A 12033-nucleotide genomic window follows, 5' to 3' on the forward strand; every position below is an offset into this window, starting at 1 on the left:
GGTCCGTCAAGTGCTTTCGTAATGTTATTGAATTCTGATTGTAGTAATCTTATAATTGATATGGATGTATATTATTTAGTTGTGTGCAATGTATAATAAATAAGGCAAAATGTCCTCAAATTAGGAGATATATATATATATATAATTGTTTAAAAAATGAATATAAACAAAATTATAAAAACAAAAACCTTTAAATAATATTGCTCAACCTTATGATATAAGGAATCATTTATAAAATATTTCAAGTATAATTATAATCAATTTCTACAATATTGTTTCGAGTATTCGCTCTCAACACTTCCTGATGATCGCGGAAGTTCGAAAGAATATTGTAGAATTTGATTATAATTATTAAACTTGATAGAAGAAGAAGAAGAGGAAGAAGAAGAAGAAGAAGAAGAAGAAGAAGAAGAAGAAGAAGAAGAGGAGGAGGAGGAGGAAGAAATGATAAAATTATGATGATAATGGTAATGAAGTGGGAAGATGAATAGACAAACCAGTCCACAAATTGATTTGGAATGTAGAGATTATCACACCACCATCATAACAATACAAAAGGTGTTAAATTATGTAACATTGATTGGCTATTGACACTATGATAGCCTCTGACTCTGTGCTTCTTGAAATGTCTAACAACATTATTTGAATATTGATGTAACACTACATAAGTCCTGTCGTAATGGGCATGATCTATATTACATTTCCATGTGCTCGAGGTCATTTGTCACATTGCAAAGTGTGCTCAAAATGACCCACGTAGTGAAAAATGTTCACAATTTGAGAAATATCCAACGTGACAATTAACCAGTAGGTTTTTGACCAATCAAAACATGGGATTTTTGACACACCTTCACACGTGCCAGACATAGTTGGTTGTTTATAAACAGTAACGTCAATGGAATCGACCTCTCTCTGATCATTGTTATTGTTTTTATACCGCCAAATGGGTGACTAGTTATCACATGATTTTCTCGATCAGATTATGAACGTTTAAATTAACACATAGTTTTCTGTGTTAGTTCTATAGATACTATGCAGATGACGTCACTCAGGCCTTTGTTATTGTTTTTGCCATCCGCGTTTGTGAGTTGTTCTCACTAAACTGTATTATCCAGACTATAAAAGTTCATGGTTACACAGAGTTTGTGCTTTGGTCCGTTATACTTCCGGATGGCAATGTTGTGAACTCCTTGGCCAAGCGCATTCTATCTATTGATCAATCGGTATGACAATGGGTATTTTACTTAAACACATACCATCGATAGTCAAGCCTGTGTAGTTTGCTGTGTCTACCAATCACTGCCATTATTTACATTATGACGATTGTCCGAGAGGCGTGGTTATCTTCCTGTCCATTGTTCATTTTGCTCAGCGTGACTCGTGGGTCTGTTTACAACTTCCATAAACAAAGCAGCGTGTTTAAATACATTGAGAAATGTCCAATCGTTGTACAGCAACAAATCATGTGATCGATAACTCGGTTGGACGAAATCACGAATATAGATCGCTCCCATTGACGACTGACTCAACAACTTGGTTTGGAATACTCTTCAATAGTCGTAACATCACTTCCTTCCTTATGACGCATGGTAACTTAGTAACACTGGTTCTAAACTATCGGAACAATGGCGGACGCCGTATGAAATATTTATCCGGCGAGCTTAAACGCGTATCCAGAGGAAAAAAACCCCATAAATTTTATCATGTTTTGACTTTTACACACTCTGATCACAAGGCATATGAAAAGGGAATGAAAAGTTCTAGCCAGCATGAAGAATAAAAAGTAATGATTTTCTTTGTTTTGAACCAAGATGGCCACCGTTGCCGGGCGCGTGACATCAGACTACTGAATCCAATTGGATTCAATAGTCTGATGTCACGGCGCCCGGCAACGGCGACCATCTTGGTTCTAAACAAAGAAAATCATTACTTTTATTTTTCATACTGGCTCGAACTTTTCATATGCCTTGTAATCAGAATGTGTAAAAGCAAAACAAGATCAAATTTATGGGGTTTTTTTTCCCTCAAGATACGCTTTTATGTTCGCCGGAGAAATATTTCATAAGGACCTCCGCCATTGTTCCGATAGTTTAGAGCCAGTTACTAAGTTACCATGCGTCATAACGAGGGAAGTGACGTCACGACCGTTGAAGCCTATTTAGAGATAGATGATAATTACATTACATGAAACTAGACAAACAGTTATAAATAGTATCTGACGGGTTATTGCAAACCACGATATCCTCTAAATTGATGGCGGTGCCAAGCAATTATATCATCAACGTGGTATCAATAGACGGAAGAACTCCCAATCTTCTGTAATAGCTTCCCGTGTTCGAAGTGGTGCTAATATAAACTTTATAGATAGTATGCGATTGGCTAAGAAACTCATAACATTGCTATCCGGAAGTATAACAAACCAACACACAAAACTGTGTGTAATCTTAAACGTTTATAGTCTGCTTAATACAGTTTAGTGAGAATTACTCATAAACGCGGATGGCAAAAACAACTATAACAAAGACCCGAGTGACGTCAACTTCGTTCTATCAATCGACATCACTAAATTGACGTCACTCACCTCTTTGTTATTGTTTCTCGCCAGCCATTTTTATGAGTAGTCCTTACTACATTGTATCAATCAAACTACGAGTGTAGATAAAACAAAGGTGACGTCACTCAGGTCTTTGTTATTTTATTTTTTTTTGCCATCCACATTTATGAGTGAATCTTACTAAACTGTATTATCCAGACTATAAACGTTCAAGGTTACACATAGTTTTGTGTGTTGGTACGTTATAATTACGGAGGGCAATGTTGTGAGCTTCTTAGCCAAGCGCACACTATCTATAGATAGAATGCGCTTTGCCAAGGAGTTCACAACATTGCCATCCGGAAGTATAACGGACCAACACACAAACTCTGTGTAACCATGAACTTTTATAGTCTGGTTAATACAGTTTAGTGAGAACAACTCACAAACGCGGATGGCAAAAACAATAACAAAGGCCTGAGTGACGCCATCTGCACACTATCTATAAACGTTCAAGGCTACAAATAATTTTGTGTCTTTGTACGTTACATCAGGCTAGCGGATGCTGTGAGTATTCTATTATTACGCCTACGCACATCATCAATGTATAATTAAAAGTAGATAGCTTGCCTTGGTGGTCGAGTTGACAGCCTTTTGTTATGCCACCTTACGATTCAATATATAACCTATTCACCACTTATGAATTGGATTCAATAGTCTGACGTCACGTCGCCCAGCAAAGGCCAGAAGCGTGGTTCTAAACAAAGAAAATCGGTACTTTTTATTCTTCATGCTAGCTAGAACTTTTCATATATCTTATGATCAGAATGTGTAAAAGTCAAAACATGATCAAATTTATGATTTTTTTTTTCCCTCTGGATACGCTTTAATGCTCGGGGGAGAAATATTTCATAAGGGCGTCCGCCATTGTTCCGATAGTTTAGAGCAAGTTACTAAGTTACCATGCGTCATTACGGGGGAAGTGACGTCACGACTTTTGAAGCGTATTGTCCGGAGGACTGATTACACACTTCCGGGTAGTTTGGAATAAATCGCTTCAGTATTATAAACTATTCTGAAACTTACTGACTGGAATAAAAACTGCAGTTTTATTGACTTGGAGCTAAAACATATCTAGAGACATCCGTGAAAAGTAACAAAAAAAAAACAACAAAAAAAACTTGAGCTTTTATATAGAGCAATATGCACTCAACGTTCTCAAAGAGCTTTATGTCAATGTTGCTGCTCGAAACTTAAATAAATATATAACGTAGTGAAATGGAATCTGAGCTTCAATCTAATATATGGAAACAGACAATGGGGTCGTTTCGTGTCTCTCTGGTATCAACAATACAGGATGGATGAAAATTGTATCTCATTCGTCTTTAGTGTTTCTTTCTTTCAGTCATATATATATATATGTCATGGTCTCAAGTGAGTAAAGAGCTACTCGACTATGCATAAAGATATATGTAGAATGAGGCCCCAGAATTTACTAGTTACTATAAATGAAAAACAATTAACGATTTGTTTACAATGAAATAAAAATAATGATGAAATTTAATTAAAAGAGATAAACAGTGATCGTGGCAGTTACAAATAGAGATATGAATATTTTACGTAACTTATGATAATATGTCAGGTTCGTAAGTTTACGTTTCCAGGCAGTTGATGGGCTTGGATGATCTATTCCTCTGGTAACAGGATCGGACTCGTAAAATTCCACTTCCAGGCAATTGGTAATGGGTTAATATGTAATCCTTTGACAGCGGGCTCGGGTTTGATCCTTGAAGATTATACAATCAAAGTTAAAAGCTCCGGCGTCTTAATGGTGTAGATATAATATCTACAAAGTCCCAAAAGATAAAAATCTTACAGTATATAGAAGGAATAGAGCGACTGGCCGTCCGGCATAGATTGTGAAGAGAAGTGAGTGTCAAATGTTAGACCTATCAGCTTTTATAATAAGTGGCTACGTGACAGAATGTAGAACGAAAAGTATTCACTAATTAGAAATTAATTCGAGGGAAGGCTATAAAAGGAAAGACGATCTAATATTAGAAGGTAAAGTTTATCTCAGCCTACCGAAATTTTACTGGAGTGAGAAGAATTCAGTTCTTAATAAAATAAAATTTAATAAGAAAATTGTGAACAACCTTTACTGTGACACCCCCCACCCACGTTTAAAATATACTCTTTAACCATTATGGGAAAGATAGATTTTACAAACGGAAGTAAATTTACTATCATGATACTCTAGCATTAATCCATTGTTATGATTTGTGCTACAATTAAATTATTTATTAACTAGACATGGAAATGTTTATATTAACGTAGGTATATGAATGGGTGACAATAACAATGAAAGATTGTGATTACAAATCATTGTGATGAACAACATGATGGCAATGTGATTACAAATCATTGTGATAAACAATAGTGATGGCAATGAAGCATGATTTAAGTCGATGATATGAAGGTAATTTACTGAATGAAATGAATGAAAATGTAAATGGAATATTGACATTTCAATTATTAATCATAAATGAGTGAAAATTCATAACAATAATAGATAAAGAGAAGATTTCCCAAATCATGAATGGGTATGGTATATATATCCAAACAATACTCAATGTTACATTAAGTTGGGTCATCATGTTTACAAATAAAATTATCGAATTTGTGCGTTCTGATTTGGCATAGTTTGCGAGGTAACTAACAGTATGCATGGGAGGTTAAGTTATACCCTTCTCACGTGTTTACACTAATCGAGAAAGTAGGTCGGCGTGAATATTTTCACAGCCTGGTATGTGAGAGATACTGAAAGTGTAATTTTGCAAAAATAGACTCCACCTTAGTACTCTACTATTATTCATTTTGTTATTTCTTATGTACGTGAGTGGTTTATGGTCCGTTTCGACCACAAACTCTTTTAGCAGTAGATATCTGCTGAATGTCTTTAAAGCAAAGACGATGGCCAGTCCTTCACGCTCTATTACAGAGTATCGTGATTCTCTGTCCAATAATTTTCTGCTTGCATATAAGCAAGGCATTAGAGTTCCCTCATGCTCCTGTAATAGTACACCTGCGATGCCCTTATCAGACGCGTCAGTTCTTACAACAAATTCTTTTGACATGTCGGGTAATTTAAGAATTGGTTCTGAACAGAGTAATGCCTTTAATTGGTTAAAGCTATTCTGACACGCTTCTGTCCAAACAATTTTGTTCGGTGACCCATTCTTTGTCAGATTTGTTAGCGGTGTCGCGATGTGCGCGAAGTTGTAAATGTATTTCCTGTAAAAATTTAGGAGCCCAAGTACTTTGCGTACTTCTTTTTTTGTCTTAGGTTGCAATTGTGCGATTTTTGTTTGTTTTTCTGTCTCGGGTGTCTGTGTCCCTTGACCAACGGTATGATTAATCCTGCATTTGAAGCTTCGATACTAGAAAACCTAGGTTGCGACACTGTGTCTCTATCAAAATACTTTTTTAGCATATTTGCATGGAATGTCTTTGTTGTGTTGTTAATTTTAATCTCGTAATTAACATTAGATTTTACTGCTGTTATTTTGAATGGTCCTTTCCATGTAGCTAAAAGTTTACTCGAGTCATCGGGTAAGAGTATTAGTACTTTGTCACCAATCTCAAATTTTCTTGATTTGCTTTTTCGATCGGAGTATTCCTTGTATTTCTCTGCTTTTTTAGTGACGGATTCCTGTGCTAGCTTACATGTGTCCTCTATTCTGTCTTTCAGGTTTCTTACATATTCGTAAGCAAACATAATTTCGTTATTGTCCTCCTCATTCCCTTTACAAATGTCGGCTACTATATTGATCGGGCCGCGAGGTGATCGTCCATACATCAATTCAAATGGGGAGTAGCCTGTAGATTCATGGGGTATTTCTCTATATGCAAATAGGATTGCTGGTAAGTATCTGTCCCAATCATCTGGTTTTTCTGCGGACACTTTTCTTAACATATTCTTTAGAGTGCCATTAAATCTTTCACAAAGACCATTTGCTTGGGGGTGGTAGGGAGTTGTGAATGAATGTTGGATTCCCATGAGTTTCATGATTTCATGCATCATATGTGATGTAAATTGGGGTCCATTGTCCGACAGTATCTCATTTGGTATGCCTATTCTAGTAAAAATTGTCATCAATGCTTCAGCTATGTGATCCGATGTAGTTGATTTCAATGCTATCGCTTCTGGCCACCTGGTTGCGTAATCGACTAGTGTTAGTATGTGTGTATGGTTTCTATCTGATTTTGTTAAAGGGCCTATAATGTCAATTGCAACTTTTTGAAAAACTTTTTCAATAACTGGGGTTGTCTCTAATGGCAATCTCGGTATTATGCCTTTTGCGACTCTTCTTTGGCATGTGTCACACGATTTCACATATTCTCGACGTCTTTAGTAATTCCAGGCCATGTGAAATTCTCGGATATTCTCTTCAATGTGGAAGAGCTCCCAAGATGTCCAGAAGTTATTGAATCGTGCGCTATTCCAAGGATTTTGTTTCTGTAAATACTCGGCGTGACCAGTTGTTTAGCTATTTTGTTTCTTTTCCTATGTAACCTGAACAGAATATCTTTTTCAATGATGTATTCAACTTTTGATTTCGTCCCTTTGTTTGCGATATTGAAATATGAAGTTAAAGTCGGGTCCTTTTTCTGTTCTTCAATGAACCTGTTCCTGTCAAATTGTTGTGGTTCTAGAGAAATAGTCATTGGCTTCTCTGTTGTCTTAGTCATCTTTCTTGTTTCTGCTAGACAAGCTGTTTCTTGGGTTAATGACCATTCTTTTACATCTGTTGGGTTGTCTTTAAGACCTTTTATATTGCCAACAATAACATCAGCGACGGGGTTGGGAAGTATACAGCATTCCACTATTCCTGTATAGTATGGTGTTTCTATATACACATTAGCTGTTTCAAAGGTTTCGACTGTGCCACTGAATGTGATGCATTGTACCGTTTTTCCAGTTTTGTCTTCGTCATTGATCAAAGATGCTTTTATTCCTACTGTACTGCATCCTGTGTCTCTCAATATTTTGCAATCAGTTCCATTAGCTTTGCCTTCACAAAAAAAGCGATCCTGACTTGTGAGTTTGTGTTAAAAGTGACATACCTTTCACGCAATACACATTTATATTTTCTCCTGACATTACTCGTGTCTGATTGTTTACACTTGTTTGGAGTGATGCATTTGCAGTTTCTTTTGGATATCCCACGATTTTGTAACATTTGACTGCTGTGTGGCCTTTCATTCCACAATATTGACATTTAATTATAGGTTTGTTGGTTTTCTTATACTCAGTATTATTGTCAGTGCTATTTCTTGTTTTGTTTTGATAGGGTCGGCTATGGTCTTTATTGAACTGTTTGTTCCATGGTTTGTTACTATGGTCATCCTGTTTCACTTGCGTGTTCCGAGTGATTGATCGGCTCGTTCTATTTGAGTACTGAACTTTAGGTGTACCTGGACTCTGAGCAGCGGCAGCTTAGTATGGTTCCTTCAATGTTCTGCTAAGGGGTGTCAATGGATGTGCGCTGTTAAAGTTTTCTGCGTAGATTTTTAATTTGTCCAAGTTTTCTGGCTTTCTCTCTTTAAAGAATGCGACTAAATCTGGGTTGCAAGCTTGATAGATTCGATTCTTCAGCGTGAGATAGTAAAGGCCTGCAAAGTCGTCTTGTTTTACGTTTGCCAACTCAAGCCACCGATTTAGAAATTGAGTAATTCGGTTCACGAATGTATTAAAGTCTTCTCCACTTTCCGGTTTTGCAGTGTGAAACCTTTCCTGGTAACCATCTTCCGTTAATCTAAATCTTTTTAGTAGAGCGTCTTTAATTTTTCCATAGTCATCTGCATCTTCAGTTGTTAAGGTATAGAAAACTTTTAGCGGTTCTCCAGATAAGCAGTTAATCAAGGCTGTGGCACATTTGCTTTCTGGCCAACGATAACCTTTAGCCTGAACTTCGAATCGGTGTAAGAAGGATTCTAGGCAGTCTGAGCGTTCATCGTATGTTGGCATGCGTGGAAGTTTCACGAAAAATTCATCACTATTATTATGTTTTCTTTCATGACCGGTTTTTGTTTTTTCAATTTCCAGCATCATTTGGGTCCTTTTGGTTTCTTCTTCTGCTAAAGCTATTTGTCTTTTTAGTTCCCTTTCTTGGACTCTTTCTTCTCGTTCTTCTCTACGTATTCTTTCTTCATGTTCTTTTTCTTCTCTACGAATTCTTTCTTCATTTTCTTCTCTACGAATTCTTTCTTCATTTTCTTCTCTACGAATTCTTTCTTCATTTTCTTCTCTACGAATTCTTTCTTCATTTTCTTCTCTACGAATTCTTTCTTCATTTTCTTCTCTACGAATTCTTTCTTCATTTTCTTCTCTACGAATTCTTTCTTCATGTTCTTTTTCTTCTTTTACTTTCTCTTCGCACCATGAAAATATTCTTTCCTGGGGTATTTCTAAGTCCTTTGCGAGACTTAAGTATCTTTTATATGCTTCCATGTTGCAATAAATTAGTTACGATATTTGATATATATTATATTGACAGGATACTGTTACTGACTGTTTTATTTATTTACACTTACTGGAATGAACGGTTCTATTTTTAGAAATCTCTCTCTTATTTCAACTTATTATGTATGTTGAATTTGATGCCTTTTATCGTTATATCTTATAAAGCAATGTGTCAATACAATGCGTAGTTATTATGACTTGAGTCAATAACAATGTGTCAATCGCGTGTACTCTAAACTATGTTACTACGAAAAATGTATCACCAATGTGTGTGACTCGTCGTTAGTTTGTGTACAATTATTCGCAATGACGCTAATATACTAGAGTGTGATAACAATAATAGGATGCCAAAATAATCCCAAGTTATCTATCACTAAATATAACACGACGGCTAGTAGACTCCTTTTATTATTATTTAGTTTTTTTAAAGACTCACTTTTCAGAACATAATATATAAGTGGTTTTCGGTAACAGTAATATGCTAAAAATGCATTTAAAACAAATCACTATGCAAAACAAATCACGATGTCTATAGTTACTATGTGATGCCCAACTCATGTAAAAGAGAATAATGAAGGATATATTTACCAACTCAATTCGTGGCTGGGACCTCTCTCTTGTTCAATGGTTGTTCAACAATTGTAATTAGGCATTGAAGAGTGTTTAACAGTGATGTCTGAAATACAAAACAATAAAATATCGTAAGATTTACAATAGTTCCAAAATGTGTTCACAACACTGAGTGATTGGATGATAGGTGAATGAATCGTTATGGAATGTAAACATATTGAAAACAATTCATGAATGAGGCAAACAACAAAATGAAATGAGTGATATAATAACAAAGTGGACAAGGAATGAATGAATGAATGAAAAACTGAGTGAATAGATGAATGAATGAATGGATAATGTATGAATGAAAGAATGAAGGGAGGAATAAATGTATGAATGATTGGATAAATGAGTGAATAAACGAATGAATGGATGAATGAATGAATGAATAAATAAATGAATGAACAATGAATGAATGAATAATTTATAAATGAATAAATGAATGAAGGAATGAATCAATAAAATGCTATTCAATTTGAATGAAAGAATGAATGGATAAATTGCTATTCCATTTAAATGAAGAAATGAAAAAGAAAAAAAAATTAATCCTGTAAATAGGGAGTTCAATTAAAATATGATCAAGTGGGGCAATTAAGAGTTTTACAATTTAAACTTTAAAGTTAGATGAAATAGATATATGTAACTAAATAAATTCAATTCTTTATCTGTGTCCCCTCCAAAATGTCATGGTCTCAAGTGAGTAAAGAGCTACTCGACTATGCATAAAGATATATGTAGAATGAGGCCCCAGAATTTACTAGTTACTATAAATGAAAAACAAGTAACGATTTGTTTACAATGAAATAAAAATAATGATGAAATTTAATTAAAAGAGATAAACAGTAATCGTGGCAGTTACAAATAGAGATATGAATATTTTACGTAACTTATGATAATATGTCAGGTTCGTAAGTTTACGTTTCCAGGCAGTTGATGGGCTTGGATGATCTATTTCTCTGGTAACAGGATCGGACTCGTAAAATTCCACTTCCAGGCAATTGGTAATGGGTTAATATGTAATCCTTTGACAGCGGCTCGGGTTTGATCCTTGAAGATTATACAATCAAAGTTAAAAGCTCCGGCGTCTTAATGGTGTAGATATAATATCTACAAAGTCCCAAAAGATAAAAATCTTACAGTATATAGAAGGAATAGAGCGACTGGCCGTCCGGCATAGATTGTGAAGAGAAGTGAGTGTCAAATGTTAGACCTATCAGCTTTTATAATAAGTGGCTACGTGACAGAATGTAGAACGAAAAGTATTCACTAATTAGAAATTAATTCGAGGGAAGGCTATAAAAGGAAAGACGATCTAATATTAGAAGGTAAAGTTTATCTAAGCCTACCGAAATATAACTGGAGTGAGATGAATTCAGTTCTTAATAAAATAAAATTTAATAAGATAATTGTGAACAACATTTACTGTGACATATATATATATATATATATATATATATATATATATATATATATATATATATATATATATATATATATATATGAAGAAGAAAAAGAGAATAGAAAGAAGAAGAAGAAGAAGAAGAAGAAGAAGAAAAGAAGAAGAAGAAGAAAGAAGAAGAAGAAGAAGGAGAAGAAGAAGAGAAGAGAAGAAGAAGAAGAAGAAGAAGAAGAAGAAGAAGAAGAAGAAGAGAAGAAGGAAGAAGAAGAAGAAGAAGAAGAAGAAGAAGAAGAAGAAGAAGAAGAAGAGAAAGAAAGAAGAAGAAGGAGAAAAGAAGAAGAGAAGAAGAAGAAGAAGAAGAAGAAGAAGAAGAAGAAGAAGAAGAAGAAGAGAAGAAGAAGAGAGAGAGAAGAGAAGAAGAAAGAAGAAGAAGAAGAAGAAGAAGAAGAAGAAGAAGAAGAAGAAGAAGAAGAAGAAGAAGAAGAAGGAGAAAAAGAGAAGAAGAAGAAGAAAGAAGAAGAAGAAGGAAGAAGAAGAAGAAGAAGAACAAGAAGAACAAGAAGAAGAAGAAGAAGAAGAAGAAGAAGAAGGAAGAGAGAAGAAGAAGAGAAGAAGAAGAAAAGAAAAGAAGAAGAAGAAGAAGAAAAGAAGAAGAAAGAAGAAGAAGAAGAAGAAAAGAAGAGAGAAGGAGAAGAAGAAGGAAGAAGAAAGAAGAAGAAGAAGAAGAAGAAGAAGAAGAAGAAGAAGAAGAAGAAAAAGAGAGAAGGAAGAGAAGAAGAAAAGAAGAAGAAGAAGAAGAAGAAGAAGAAGAAGAAGAAGAGAAGAGAAGGAGAAAAGAAGAGAGAAGAAGAAGAAGAAGAAGAAGAAGAAGAAAGAAGAAGAAGAAAGAAGAAGAAGAAGAAGAAAGAAGAAAAGAAGAAGAAGAAGAAGGAGAAGAGAAGAGAAGAAGAAGAAGAAGAGAAG

The sequence above is a fragment of the Berghia stephanieae genome, chromosome 11, assembly GCF_034508935.2.
Source record: "Berghia stephanieae isolate SIO BIC M18660-M18661 chromosome 11, UCSD_Bste_1.3, whole genome shotgun sequence".
NCBI lineage: Eukaryota > Metazoa > Mollusca > Gastropoda > Nudibranchia > Aeolidiidae > Berghia > Berghia stephanieae.